This window comes from Bombus vosnesenskii, unplaced genomic scaffold, assembly GCF_011952255.1.
Source record: "Bombus vosnesenskii isolate JDL3184/JDL3185 unplaced genomic scaffold, Bvos_JDL3184-5_v1.1 scf7180000013288, whole genome shotgun sequence".
Lineage (NCBI taxonomy): Eukaryota > Metazoa > Arthropoda > Insecta > Hymenoptera > Apidae > Bombus > Bombus vosnesenskii.
In genome coordinates, this window is record NW_022882941.1 from 580,202 (window position 1) to 594,790 (window position 14,589).

A 14,589-nucleotide genomic window follows, 5' to 3' on the forward strand; every position below is an offset into this window, starting at 1 on the left:
ATCCCAGATCTAGCATTATATACCCTTTATCTTCCTTTTTTTCTTTTTCTCTTTCTGTCTATTTAAACAACCTCGAACTCGCATTTCTACATTTTCATCAAGTTTTTCTCCAAGATTATACAGGGTGGTTGGTAACTGCTGGTACAAGCGGAAAGGAGGTGATTCTACGCGAAAAAAGAAGTTGAAAATATAGAATAAAAATTTTTTTTAAATTTTTTTAAAGATCTACAGTGAGATCCGTTATAACGAGACGTGATAAGCGCACGCGTACCGAGCGAAAATTCAAAGTCGATTTTCTCGAAAACAAAGCCTCAAACGAAAATTTTTATTCTATATTTTCGACTTCCTTTTTCGCGTAGAATCACCCCCTTTCCGCTTGTACCACCAGTTACCAACCACTCTGTATATTGGCTTTGTATGATAAAAGCCACATTAAATCGGATGTGGTAATTGTTCAACGGACATAAACTGTTTACTTGAACTATAAACAATTTCTTCTCCTAAAGAAAAATGCACTGCAAGTTGGCGAACCGAGTTGGCGGCAGACTACGGTGAGATGGAGTACCATCATGTATGAAATAGGTAGTATTACATGTCATCGGTGAAGACAAATAGATGAGATTAGTAATGTAGTTCCCAATAATTATTCATTAAATCTTTCAACCATTTTATATGGATTTTTCTGAGCCCATCTTGGCATTTTGTTCATTAAGGACGATACTACTTAAGAAACTGTTCTCGTTTCTAAATAACACGCGTTTCGAAAAGCGCGGTACATGATGCAGCTTGTGCAGCATCCAACGGAAAAGCTTCCTCGAATGGAATAGTCATGCGACTAGAGTGTTTGGCCGCGGTAAATTTTATGAAATTCCATATACACTCATCGTATTCGTCGGATTGTTATACGACTGATTCCCGCTTGACGAATTATTTTAGTTTTATTTTCTTTTATTTAAAGAATTATTTTAAGCCCAACAGTGAATAAACAGGACCAAAGCGATAATTAATCGGCTCTTCTTCGCGCCAATTCATGCGGGGTTGACCTGTTTTCGGATAACGCAATATTAATTCTTGATCACCGAATTATTAACATAGTCGCTGAAAATCGCATTGTTACGGAGTGTCTTTTGCACGTAGAAATCTTCCATTATTCCTATATTCTGACATATTTCACGAGCTAATCTGTAATTTCCTGCTGTTTCGCAAATAGCGCACTACTCTCTCATTAAACGTGAATATATGTATATGTAAACACACGATGAGTAAATTATACTTAAGAATAATTAAAATTTTAACGGTTAAGTTGCTATTCTTAGATGATTCCTCAGAGACTTGTTATTCTCGCAATGAATAGAATACGGTGCAATAAAAGAAAGTTTAATCTTAAAAATCATGCTCAAGGTTAATTTTGCACGAATTCTTTTTTACAAATTTCCACCAATCCAGCAGTGCAGAATCAAGCAACAATGGTTTTCACACAAACCGTTTATTACACACAGCCTCTCGCAAAAATATTCGATCAACGCAATAAATAAATTTGACTATAGCATTCTGTATTTCAAATAAATATACAAAGAATACAAAAGATACAAAGGATACAAAGGTCTGTTATGCTGTGCTACAACATAGTTTCTAAGTGACTAAAATACAAAAAGATTTTATATTTTTTGTTTGTGTAGATAATAAAAGAGAAACGAAAGAATAGCGAATTCTTGTGGTGAAACATGAACGAACACGATATAAAATTAAACGCATAAAACTAAAGTAATATTTTTTAATCTCTCTAATAAATGTTGTGGTATATTAAAAATAATTATTTTCAAATAATCAATATTGTTGCATTATAATTTTTCTATAGAATATTCTTTAATTTTTCCTATAAATTTTGAATAATTTCACAAACTTTTTTCCAAACATTTGGCACGTACGATTTACAGCTTCTAACAATCGTAAATTCAGATCCTCAAGGATTATTCTCACAAAATACTAGGTCGCTTTCACACTGTTTGAATCTTACTTGTTGGCTTATTGCCGTGAAAACGGTAATGAAAATTTGCCAGTCTGTCGTTGGCACTCAAATTCATTCTTATCTATACATATACTTTCGCCGTGGCAGCTCAGCTATTATCGCTGAAGTACTGGCATTTAGTTCATCTTTCTGTAATTAGTATCGATTAGATGAGCCCAATTTCTTCCGTTTTCTACCATCTTTCGTTGTTTTTTAATCAATTTCATATCCTTTCCCCTTTCCAGTGATGATGATGATGATGATGATGATGATAACACAGTCGAACCTTGGAAACTCCAATCTCAAGGGAAGCGCTATAATGTCCTAGTGTGGAGATTGTATCTCATTGAATTTTTTGGCTACACATCGAAAGCTTTTATTTGTTTATCATGCGCGTTACATGAAACATTTTGAAATTTTGGTAACACTGTAATAAGACGCGATTACCATGATTACATTGGCAAAATTTGGATCCAATTTAAAAAGATATACAGTCCAGCGTATAATAATAATGGTGTCACTGGATACTAACAAGAAAATGACGAGAATTGCGAGATCTTGAATAAGTTGGCTGTATGTGCATTTGACGCTTTAAGTTGATGATAAAACAGTTTCAAAGGATTTGAGTACGTGGCCCTTTGTTTTTGAAAAATTAATCGAGAAATTTTGTTCCTGATGCAGCAATTTCATTGGTTTTACACGCCTGTATTACAATTTCCGTCTGCAAAATTGTAAAAATATGCCGGAGCACTATAACAAATAAAAATAATCGAAAACTTATCAAAATAAATCGTAAAAATAAAAAAAAACGTAATATTACGAGAATTTATAAAGTAGGATATAGACAAACTCATCAAGTTCTCCAGAACAAATCACTATACACTCAAATACTTACGGGGCTGTTTTACCTAAATCTAGATCAACCTAAAATGTCAAATACACATACAATAAACTCATTCGAGATTGCGCAGTCATTGTCATCTCTTGTAAGATCTATTAATATTATAAACAATTGCATGTTTAAATATTTTTGTAATCTCTGTAAAATATACAGGTAACTGGCGGTACAAGCGGAAAGGAGGTGATTCTACGCGAAAAAAGAAGTCGAAAATATAGGATAAAAATTTTTGGTTTGAGGCTTTGTTTTCGAGAAAATCGACTTTGAATTTTCGCTCGGTACGCGTGCGCTTATCACGTCTCGTTATAACGGATCTCACTGTAGATCGTTGTCTCGATGGAAAAATTAAAAAAAAAAAAATTAAAACAAAAATTTTTATTCTATATTTTCGACTTTTTTATTCGTGTAGAATCACCCCCTTTCCGCTTGTACCACTAGTTACCAACCACTCTGTATACTTGCACTAAATATCTTGTAGTTTGTGTACACATCTTCAGAATCGTTAAAAATTTTATTACTGTAATCGTGGTAGTTGCGTGTCAGTAGCGCTAATGAAATTTTAAAATGTTTCGTATACTACACGTAATATGTTCGTAAAAAGAGTATAAATACTTTCGCGAGACACTGTATATATTCGATTAAATTTGATATACTCTATTACATCTCCAGTTTCTTCTTTAAATATATTCTATTAGATTACCCAAATGGGACTTACATTTGTAGATGAAATCCGAACCAGTAAAAGTGCGTTGAAATAAGAATAATATAGTTCAAATAAATCGTGTTACAGAAATGCATGTAATAATTAATTAGTCACCTTCTTTAAAATATTGATCTTACTTTGATGGTTCTTTAAACTTTAAAGTGTAAAACTGATTGTTAATTATTAATTTTCGTTTACCTTACTTTTTTACTAGCTGCTTTCTTACAATACGGCTCATAATTATACAAATAAACAATACGTGTAGGATCAAAATAGATTTATAAATATTATTGATATACATTTTATCGATATACAACATATTTATATATAAATATTATTGTATAATTACCAAAGTATGTATCGTATATTATATATTAGTATACGTTAGTGCCTGGTGTATCTACACAATTATTTATATACTGGTGATAATTTGTAATTATTACATCATTGTTTTATATTCAAAAGTGTAAAACGTAAAGAATATTCGATATTAGAAACTAAAAAAAATAATCCTAAATTTGAAATGGATACAAATATTTACAAATAATGTATGTAAAACGAGAATATCGAAGTTAAATTTTGCAATAAAGATAATTTATTGTTAGTGTAAAGTTACATTTTGAATAATAGTACGTATATTCGAGCTAAAGGAAGTTGTTTATCGTAAAAATGTTTTTGAAATCTAATTTACATTACTGTTACATTATGAAGCATTCACAAAAGACTAACACAATTGCGACCAACTTGTCCAATTTATTCTTTCTAGTTTACACTTTACACAGTAGAATATATACTATAGATCATAACTGCACCTTTGTGCCTGTCATGTGCGTTAGCCCGATATCCAATACTGATTTACGTTAGAATGCTAGAGAGACTATTGTTTAATGGTATTGAAAATTCAAAAGAATAAAATAGCAATACACGTACATATCTCGGGGGAAATGAATGCCATTCAATTTTATTTTGTTTTAAACAATGTTATTACAATCGTACACCTTTACCTTCCTGAAAGTTACATAGTATATTCCTTATAGTTCCTACAAACAAAAAGATATTAATAATAAGTGAAAGAAAAGAAAAAAAAGGTCAAATTTCTACAGCGAATGGTATTCTTCTATTTTTCAACAATAAACACTGTTCTTGACGTACAATGTATTGTGTGAAATTCTCAATAACACACAAGATACAGTAATAGTGGAAAATGAGTACACTTGAAAGCTATCGGTATTAGAGAACTCTTACACACATGTTGCATAAATTGAAAATTGATGGAAAAGATATAAAGTATGTAGGAAAACAAATTGATAATAAAAAGACGTTAGTAAATCTGTATGTAAGTCAATAGTATACGATCCCTTTGTTTGCAAAATGCATGCTCAGTTGACTCTCACTACACGTTCTGCGTTAGAAAGGATCCATAGCGCAGGAACTAAAACACATTTTTTCTATACTAAGTCTACATAGAAATAACTGTCACACAATACGTAAAATTCTCCTTATCATACCAAAGATAATGCGATGCTATGATTTTCGAGTGAATTCAAAAACTTAAACATTTGTTGATATGTCATGAATAAGACAATTAGTGAACAGGAAGCAAATCAGTTACATGCAAACATGTACTGATCGTGTTTGTTTGCCTTGTATATTTTGGACAGTGATACGCTTTTGCATCTCTAAAATTTACTCACATACATATTCGTACAGTGGCGTGAATAATTAGAAATTGAATCATATTTTTTGATTTCTTCATAATATTAAAACAAAAATTGACAAAATCGTTTATATAATTCATGTAATACAATAATATAAAAAATCAAATAACATGATAATATAAAAAAAGGAGGATACGACAAACAAAAATTGTCTTCTTTTAAAGTCTGGAGAAAATAAAAATTTCCTTTAAAATTGTGTTTCTAGCTGTGAAAAAATAAATTCAATGGGAATTTTGTTACTTTTTCATTCAACATTTACTGAATTTTTCATTATATTTCATTACTTTTATTAACCTTTTTTATTAATCTGCACTATTCGCTAACGTATAAAAGTTTTATTTTGAATATTCAACCATGCGGATTTTGTTCCTTCTTCAAGTTCAGCGACATTTTCTGCTGGTGGCCTTCTAGTGATCGTAAACTTTTCTCGATTCTCGATCGGATTCAGATCAGAACGTATTGCTGACCATAGTAAAATAATTCTATTCGAAAATGCTGAAACTACTTTTTCCTAGTGAGGACTGCATGAATAGCAGCATTGTTTTGTTGAAAAATTGTTCTTTTGTCTTCTATTTCACGTTATGATAGGCAATAATTCGCCGTCTCACATCTCTTGGTATCCTATAGCGTTCAATGTATCCTTTAGGAGATACTAATTATTATTATTAGGAGATAATTTAGGAGATATCACTTAACATATCCACATACGATCAGCGGTTTCTGGCAAATATTGAACGAATAATGCAGGAAATGTCTATGAGCTTCTAATTATTCGTAGCACTGTACATGTGTATGATAGAGTCTCTTTAAGTAATTTTATAATCGTATTATAAGAATATCGCATTACGATACGGAACTCGTATAACGCGGAACGTATTTCCCGCGTTATAGGGCATCTAATATTGTACGTACATAGGATAAATTGCATGTAATATAATGAAACCAAATAATCTGACTTTTATTCAAGCGGCTTGCAACGCATCTCAACGAAGCTATTGGATTTTGGTTTATGATAAGCAGTAATAGTGAATTTACGCAGAACTCGCCGACCATGGAACACTTAATCAAACGAAAACCCATAAAGACGCAAAAATAAAAAAATTTTAAACGAGATTCAAAATGATTATCTCGAAATTTAATCTAAAAAATTATTACTTTCTAAGGTGATATTGCGATAAAATGTAATTATAAATGTAAATGTAATTAAAAATGCACAATGACCGTGCAAAATGTAATATAAATGTACAAAAACTACTGTATTCCTTCCATTAAAATGACAAAATTCTGTTAAAGTAAATCTCGAGAATCTATTTTTTGAATCTTACTTAAACCGTTGCAAAATTTTCTTGCTTGTTCACAAATAAGTAAAAAACATAAAACAGGATAGTTAAGATAGATGTGATTTTAAGTTACAAACTCTTCTTGGTGTAAAATTATTCCCACTTCCCCCTCAACAAACATGATCTCTTGTATGGAACCTTTCCATTATCATATCTTCACCGATAGACGCACTTACGAAAAATTTCATGACAATGTTTCTTTCGTTACAACAGATGTGTAACAGCATGATTCATATGCAAATATAACAAAACATCCTCGAAACTCGAAGATTAGAATATTCGAATATAGAGGTATCGCGAATATAAAGCTCATTCCCTAAGGAAATAAAAACTTTTTCAGCATCAGTGAAATACAAAACCGTCCTTACACGTTCTTTTCCCTAATGCGACTTTGTACCCTGAAGCTCAAACCCCGAATCGCTGATAAAAGCTGCGAAACTAAATGTTCTTCGCGTTGAATAAACTAGTTTCAAATTGATGTCTTGTAATATTTATTAATAATTTAGTGGTATTCTTCTTCTATGAAAGATAAATAATGCGACGGCTAGAATTTTTAAGGCGAACCAATCTTTTTCATAAGCTATACAGATCAACCTATGATGTCAGTTGAGCTATAATTTATTATAATACGCGATTGCAAGCAATAGATTTAAAACGAAAATGTGCTTTTTATTATGTTCAACGAGAAAACTAAATATAGGAATTTACAATATCTATGGTGCATACAACACTAATTTTACATAAAATGTTTATAATAATACCTATGATGAAAAGAAAAAGAGAATGATACATCGAAGCTTGGTAATTAAACAATTTTTCAACAATTTCATTATTTCAATTTTATAATAATTTTAAATGAGTAATTTCAAATATTTATAGACACACGTGAGCCATTGTAATTTCATTGTCTAATTTTTTGTATTATTTCTATCCTTTAAAACAGGTGTTTGCTTGCAAGATTGATAAAAAGCTCAATTAAAAAAAAGCGTTTTCAGAAGAATCCCTAAGCCTACATCTCATAAGTAAAGAAATAACAGCATTTTACGCAAACCCTGTAACAAATGTTTTAACCCGTTAATACGAATAAATATTTTCCAACGTTTCCGTCTGTCTACCCAAGATGTCCTTTTCATTACAATTTCTATAATAGGAATTAGATTAGTAATACTAATAAAATAAAACGTTCGCTACTACGAATCTTTAAAAAATACTTCATGTCTAGTATTTAGATTTGAATTTATGTATCGAAACAGTCACTCGATTCAATTTATTCTATAATACTTCGATGAAAACGTACAAATTCAGTGCGCAACTCTTACAACGATATTTAAAGAACATAAAAGTATCCAACTATAGATGGATATCAACAGACGAATGCGTTTCTTGCAAGTTGTATTCCTTCCCTATTAAGCTTTCCTTTCCCTCTTCTTTCAAAGGCTTCTTTCACTTTCGTCGATCGCATAGGTAATCATGCAGACGTGTATCAAGATATAAATTGTACGTTTGCATGCAAACGAAGACATATAAAATGACATATAAAAATATTTTGTTTAGCTTTGTGTTACTCTTATTATTAGCTCAAAGTTACATCAAATTTGGAAATAAAGTTACATTTCAGATGCGATAGTTCTTCAGATAGTTTATTAGTATGGCAAAGTACTCTTATCGTGTGAGGCTTTACGCCACTGCATTTTAAAATTGCAGAAATGAAGCAAATACTTCTTTAAACTACGCGACAAATGACATTAAAAATGCGCCATATTGATGATGAGATGCAACTTTTGTAAAAACTTTTCGATTTTTTAAATAATAAGATGAGATTCTAGTTGTCAGGAGAGAAGCTCACAATATGATGAAATCCATCGATTTATTATCGAATGTAAATTAATTTGTTCTGTATATAAAAACAACCATTGTCACAAAATCCACAACTCTGTGATTTAATTGAACATTGTTTCTCTGCAATAAAAATAATTACACTTGCAACGATAGCGTAATATGTATGGCGAATATTTGATTTAAAAATATCAAAGTACGTATATCAAACGAAGAAATTCAAGATATTGGAGTATTCTCTTGTTTTCCTGGAAAAAGGCAAAAAGGTGGACGTGTTACGAGACGTGAAGTTTGAATCGTCCCTTACCTTTGTCAGATTCTGCCAGTTGTTAGATACCGCAACTTCTTCTTTTCTTGAATCAATCGATGTTACTTGCTGCCAAACATAACACGAAAGAACGCAAAACGACCGAGTCAGAAGAAAAGGAGGAACCAGGAAAACGAAGCGAAGCCGCGGAAGTTTTCCACGTGACTGATGGAACTAGGTGTACGCCGCCGACGAGGAAGCTAAACAGAATACCAACCAATGCGCAAGTCCTATCCTCTCCAATGATATAGATATCTACGCTACCTTACACTCGCCAAACACCTTCGTTCTGTGTTTGCTTCTTTCATTCGGTTTGAACTTTGAAACTGCGTTACAAAAATACAAGAGGATAAGTGCACCCACAATACGGTTGGACATTTTCTATTTGGAACGAAAATAACGAATAAAGAAGTCAAATAGTTAATATTTATTTAAAATAAAATAGCAAACGAGTTTATTAGAGAGTAAAGTTCTTGCAAATAAACAAACTCCTACGTGAGAAATAAATTATTTCTAAAATCGATTCTCTCAGATAATATCAGAGGGTAAAGCGCAACAAATAATTATCTTTAACGCTTAAGAGAAATACCATTCAAAGGTATTCGGTCGTTTGCTTATTTTTGACAAGACATTTCAGGTGCGAAACTAAAATTAAATTAACCTGCAATGATTTTCTTCGCCATAATCACCATAGCTACGTATAATAATATGTTATAACCCGATTAAATTGATTTGCGCAAGTCAATATTAATAATAAAACTGGCGGTACAAGCGGAAAGGGAGTGATTCTACGCGAAAAAAGAAATCGAAAATATAGAATAAAAATTTTTCGTTTGAGGCTTTGTTTTCGAGAAAATCGACTTTGAATTTTCGCTCGGTACGCGTGCACTTTATCACGTCTCGTTATAACGGATCTCACTGTAGATTTTTAAAAACATTAAAAAAAAATTTGTTATTCTATATTTTCGACTTCTTTTTTCGCGTAGAATCACCCCCTTTCCTCTTGTATCACCAGTTACCAACTATTCTGTATGGATAATTAAAAGCGCGTTAAGCTCCGCTTCTAGTGACAAATGCAGCGTATATAGGTCATCTCCTCTCAGAACTACACTGGATCTCGTGTGTTACAATGCGCAATTTTGTAAAAAATGATTTAAATACTCAAATTAACGTATCTCCATTGCTACTACAGATATGAAGACAATTAAGGGCGAACAACTGTCCAAATATCGCATAAATGATACGCCTGCTACCAGTAAACTAATATATATTAATATTAATATCATTCTGAAAAAATAGGGGTGTCACCGTTTCCGCCCCTAAGAAACTCGCGCACACAATATCTTACACCCTAAAATGTTAGCCCCTCTTTACCATTTTGCCCATTATATTTATCATTATTTACCATTTAACACACCATTTTACAGCTGAAAATTTCAGTGTTGATATCAGCAGTGGCTTTGCAGGAGACAGCTTGTAATATTTTATCAGTCACGCCCTGTGCATGCTGGAAATATGTATACATAAAATATATGTCGGAGATGAAAGGACATCAGGGCCTTTCTTTTGGAATTTTTGGGAAGATCCCCAATACTTTAGTCTAGACTATTTAGTATAGCTGTACTTAAATAATAAAACTTAGAGGTAGTTGTTATGATTCAATCCGATTATGTTTGCCCGAGATTTGTGACAGTGGACTTGAGTTCGAGGTGACATAACTGATCGCCGAACATAGCCACGGTCACGAGATGAACGTTTTTACCTAACAGAGAAGTGCCAATATTGTGGGACACACGTTGTGGTAACAATCAAACCCCGGTCAGGAGCAATGGCAGTTCTACGCGGATCTGCCTAGTAACGGCGGCTGGAATTTTGTTGGTATCCCCGGCCAATATGCAACGAACAAACGCGATCGTAAGGAGAGGAAAATTTCCATCAGTCTTTTACTCTTGCGATCACCTTGGAAAGTTTTCACATCGTCTTTACGTGCAGTATGATACCGAGCGTCGCAGCAAACGTTACTTTGTGCTTCAGAATATATTCTACGTTTAACAAAGAGTTACTCCGTTGACCGTAGATTCGTTATTGAACCTAAGAACATTGTCTTTAACATCTCGAGTGCCTAATCACCACGGTTATTTGACAAACATTGTAAAAATCAATATTTATACCAGTAAATATAATCTCTATAGTACAACAACGATGGCTAGTCCGAATGAAGATTTGTTACACGCCCCTAAATCTAACGCTAACCCGACATATATATACTGAAAGTCGTGCAAGACTGCATTTTTGGCATTTGTATCCGTTTGTAGTTTATAACGGCGTTAAAAGATTTTGATGAAATCTTCAGCGTTTACATAACTGGCATAAATCTTTAAATATGTTGTTTAAATTTCCACTACCAGCGTAGATAAAAAAATTGTAAAACATGACCTTTGCTTTTCTCTTCGCTATTCCGAACCGATCGGAACAAATCGAACAAAAAGCAAAAAGCTGTGGCTTTTTTTTTTTTTATTTATTTGTTGAAATTACGATCAATTCTCGCGTTGAGAATTTTCAGTAATTTTTCTGGCGTGGCGCAGTGACATGGCTGTTTATTTACAATAAGTTAATACTTATTATAGATAGGTATAATTTATAAGTATTATAAGTAAGTGCATATGCTTAATTTGGATAATTAAATGAATCTAACGTTTAGGTCTAGCGGGTAGTGCCTCTTCAGCCTGCGAATCTGGTCCGTCGTATCGAGTAGTCCAGTGATTAGGGGGTTTCGGTGTTTGTTGATTCTTTTGCTGTATCTGTCGCTGTATTTTGCTATTTCCTCTTTGACGGTGGGTATCTTGAGGTCGCGGTGTATTGTTTCATTGGTTACATACCAAGGTGCGTCAATTAGGGATCTTAGCGTTTTCGATTGAAAGCGTTGGAGTATTTCAATGTTGGAGTTACTTGCTGTTCCCCATAGTTGGATTCCGTAGGTCCAGACAGGTTTTATTACGGTCTTGTAGAGGGTAATTTTATTCTGTATATTTAGTTTGGAGCGTCGGCCCGTGAGCCAATAGAGTTTTTTTAGTTTGTCCTTTAGTTGCTTCCTTTTATCTGAGATGTGTGTCTTCCACGTTAGTCTCCTGCCCAGGGTCATGCCCAGGTATCGGACTGTGTCCCTGCTAGGAACTGTTGCATTGTTGATGGTGACCTGGGGGCAGGTTTGTTTTCGGAGCGTGAAGGTTACATGTGAGGATTTCTTTTCGTTGACTTTGAAGCCCCATTTGTGAAACCACTTTTCCATGGAGTCGAGACTTCGCTGGAGAGTGGATGAGGCTATTACCGGGTCTGCGTGGGAAGCTAATAGCGCTGTGTCGTCTGCAAATGTCGCTGTTGTTATATCGTTTGATATAGGTAGGTCGGCAGTGTAGATGGAGTACAGTAGGGGTCCGAGGACACTACCTTGGGGTATGCCGGCTTCTATTGGGAATGTTGCGGAAGTGGCATCTAGGCATTTAACCATGAATTGTCTATTGGTTAGGTAAGATTTTAGGATGGAGTAGTAGGGGTGGGGTAGGATCTTTTTAAGTTTGTATAGTAGCCCTTCATGCCATACTTTATCGAATGCCTGTTGGATGTCTAGGAAAACCGCTGAGCAATATTTTTTCTTTTCGAGTGTTTGGCTGATCGTATGAGTTAAGCGGTGGATTTGCTCTGCTGCGTGTGGATTTTCAAGTTCTCTAGGATTGGAAGGAGTCGGTTCGTGAGCATCTTCTCGAATAGTTTGAACAGGGTAGGTAAAAGACTGATTGGGCGATAGGAGCAGGTTTCGTATATCGGTTTACCGGGTTTAGGGATGAGGGTAATCAATGAGATTTTCCAAGCCTTGGGATAGTGTTCCAGGCGAAGGATAGCATTAAAAATCGATGCGATGAGTGCTATCCCTTTTGTGGGAAGTTCCTTGATTGCTCTATTGCCTATTAGGTCGTGTCCTGCTGCTTTCTTGGGGTTTAGGCGACTGATTGTTTCTATAGTCTCAGCAGAGGAGAAGGGTTCGATAGGAGGGGACATTTGGAAGGGGGTGTGCAGGTATTTAGTAACGTCCGCGGCGGCTTGGGGGGAATGGGGTTTGAATACTTTTGACAAGTGTTTGGCAAACAGGTCGGCTTTTTCTATAGGGCTTCGCGCCCATCCACCTTGCGGACGGCGGATAGGTGGGATTATTTGTGGGGGGCGTGTGAGTTTCCTGGAGGCCTTCCATAGTGAGTAGTTGGCGTCGGCTGTGGGGGATAAGCTGGCGAGGTATTTATGGAAACAGTCATTTTTATAGTTTCTTAAGGTTCTGGATAGCTTTCTAGTTGCGTTGTTAAGTTTGCGTTTGTCCTCCGGTGATCTATGAGTCTGCCATACTCTTCTTAGTCTACGTTTTTCCGCTATTTTTTTTAGTATGTATTGGGGATATTCTTGTTTGCTGCTAGATGGCTTTGTCGGTGCGGAGAGGCGGATTGCGTTTATTATGCTCGTGTTTAAGTATTCCGTGGCTACTTCGATATCTTCCTTTGTTTTTAGTGGGGTGAAGGCTGAGGTTGAGTGTGTGAAGACTTCTCTGAAGAGCTGCCAGTTGGTGTGTTGGTTGTGAATGGAGCCATTAGGTGTATTCTCGATGATTGTTGAACTGACTGTTGCTATCACGGGAGAATGATCAGAGGAGAGATCAGCCGAGGAGTTGATCTGGACGTGTCTTGATGGGATATTTTTAGTTATGAAGAAGTCGAGAAGGTCGGGTATTTTGTTGGTGTCAGTGGGCCAGTATGTGGGTTCGTATGTGGTGAGGTAGTTGAGGTTGTTGTTTATTATGCTGTTTAAGAGGTTTTTGCCTCTTGCTGTAACCAGTCTGCTGCCCCATTGGATGTGCTTGGCGTTATAGTCTCCTCCAACTATGAATCTGTTGCCCAGGGTGTCCAGGAAGTTATCAAAGTCTTCTTTGGCGATGGAGTGTCTGGGAGGGCAGTATACTGCTGAGGTGGTGATTGAGCCATGACAGTCTTCTATTGCTACGTTTGTTGCTTGGAGGTAGTCTTTCTGGAACGATGGAAGTTCGTAGTGCTTAATACTTGCTTTGATTATTATTCCGGTGCCACCGTCGGCCTTTCCGCTGGGGTGTTGGGTATGGTAGAATTTGTAACCATTTATTTTCAGGTAGCTCTTGTCGGTGAAGTGGGTTTCCGATACGAGCATTACGTCGATTTGCTGGTGTTTTAAGAAGAGTTCTAGTTCAAGTTTGTGTTGCGCTAGACCGTTGGCGTTCCAGAGTGCTATGCGCCTTGGTTTTATTTTGAGTCGGGGCGTGCTAATTTTTCCACGATGAGTGTTAGTAGCGATAGCAAGTGATTTATTTGCTCCGATTGTTTCTCTATTAGCTTTTCAAGCCTTGAGGAGTTGTCTGCGTTTGGTGGGTTGGGGACACTGTTTTGGGGAAGGTTCGATCTTTACTATCGCGTTCATTAGGCGACTGATGTTGTAGATTTCCTTATTGTTCGGCTTTTGTTTAATGTCTAGGAAGAATAAGGATAACGGGTCTTTCGAGACTCTATGCCTTATATTACTTACGTTGATGACTTCGTGGCCGAGTTTTGTGAGTTCGTATTTTAGTTCGTCTATGTCTGCTGAGTGGTGTATGTTTCGTAGGACCACCCGGAAAGGCCTTTCCTGTTTGAGTTGGTAGGTGTGGAAGTTGGCGCTCAGGGTCCTGAGTGTCTTGGTGAGTTTTCTGTAAGCTTCTGGGTTCGTCGGT

At 35.2% G+C, this 14,589-nt stretch overlaps 1 protein-coding gene across 1 annotated transcript in view; it reads right to left on the bottom strand.

Annotated features, from left to right (window-relative positions):
- Positions 1–9,003, bottom strand: part of LOC117232420 — a 139,842-nt gene extending 130,839 nt beyond the window's left edge. Inside the window, exon 1 of the mRNA XM_033491775.1 lies at positions 8,811–9,003. The gene's annotated coding sequence lies outside the window, so the exon portion shown is untranslated. The remainder of the gene's footprint in view (positions 1–8,810) is intronic.
- Positions 9,004–14,589: the final 5,586 nt, after the last annotated feature.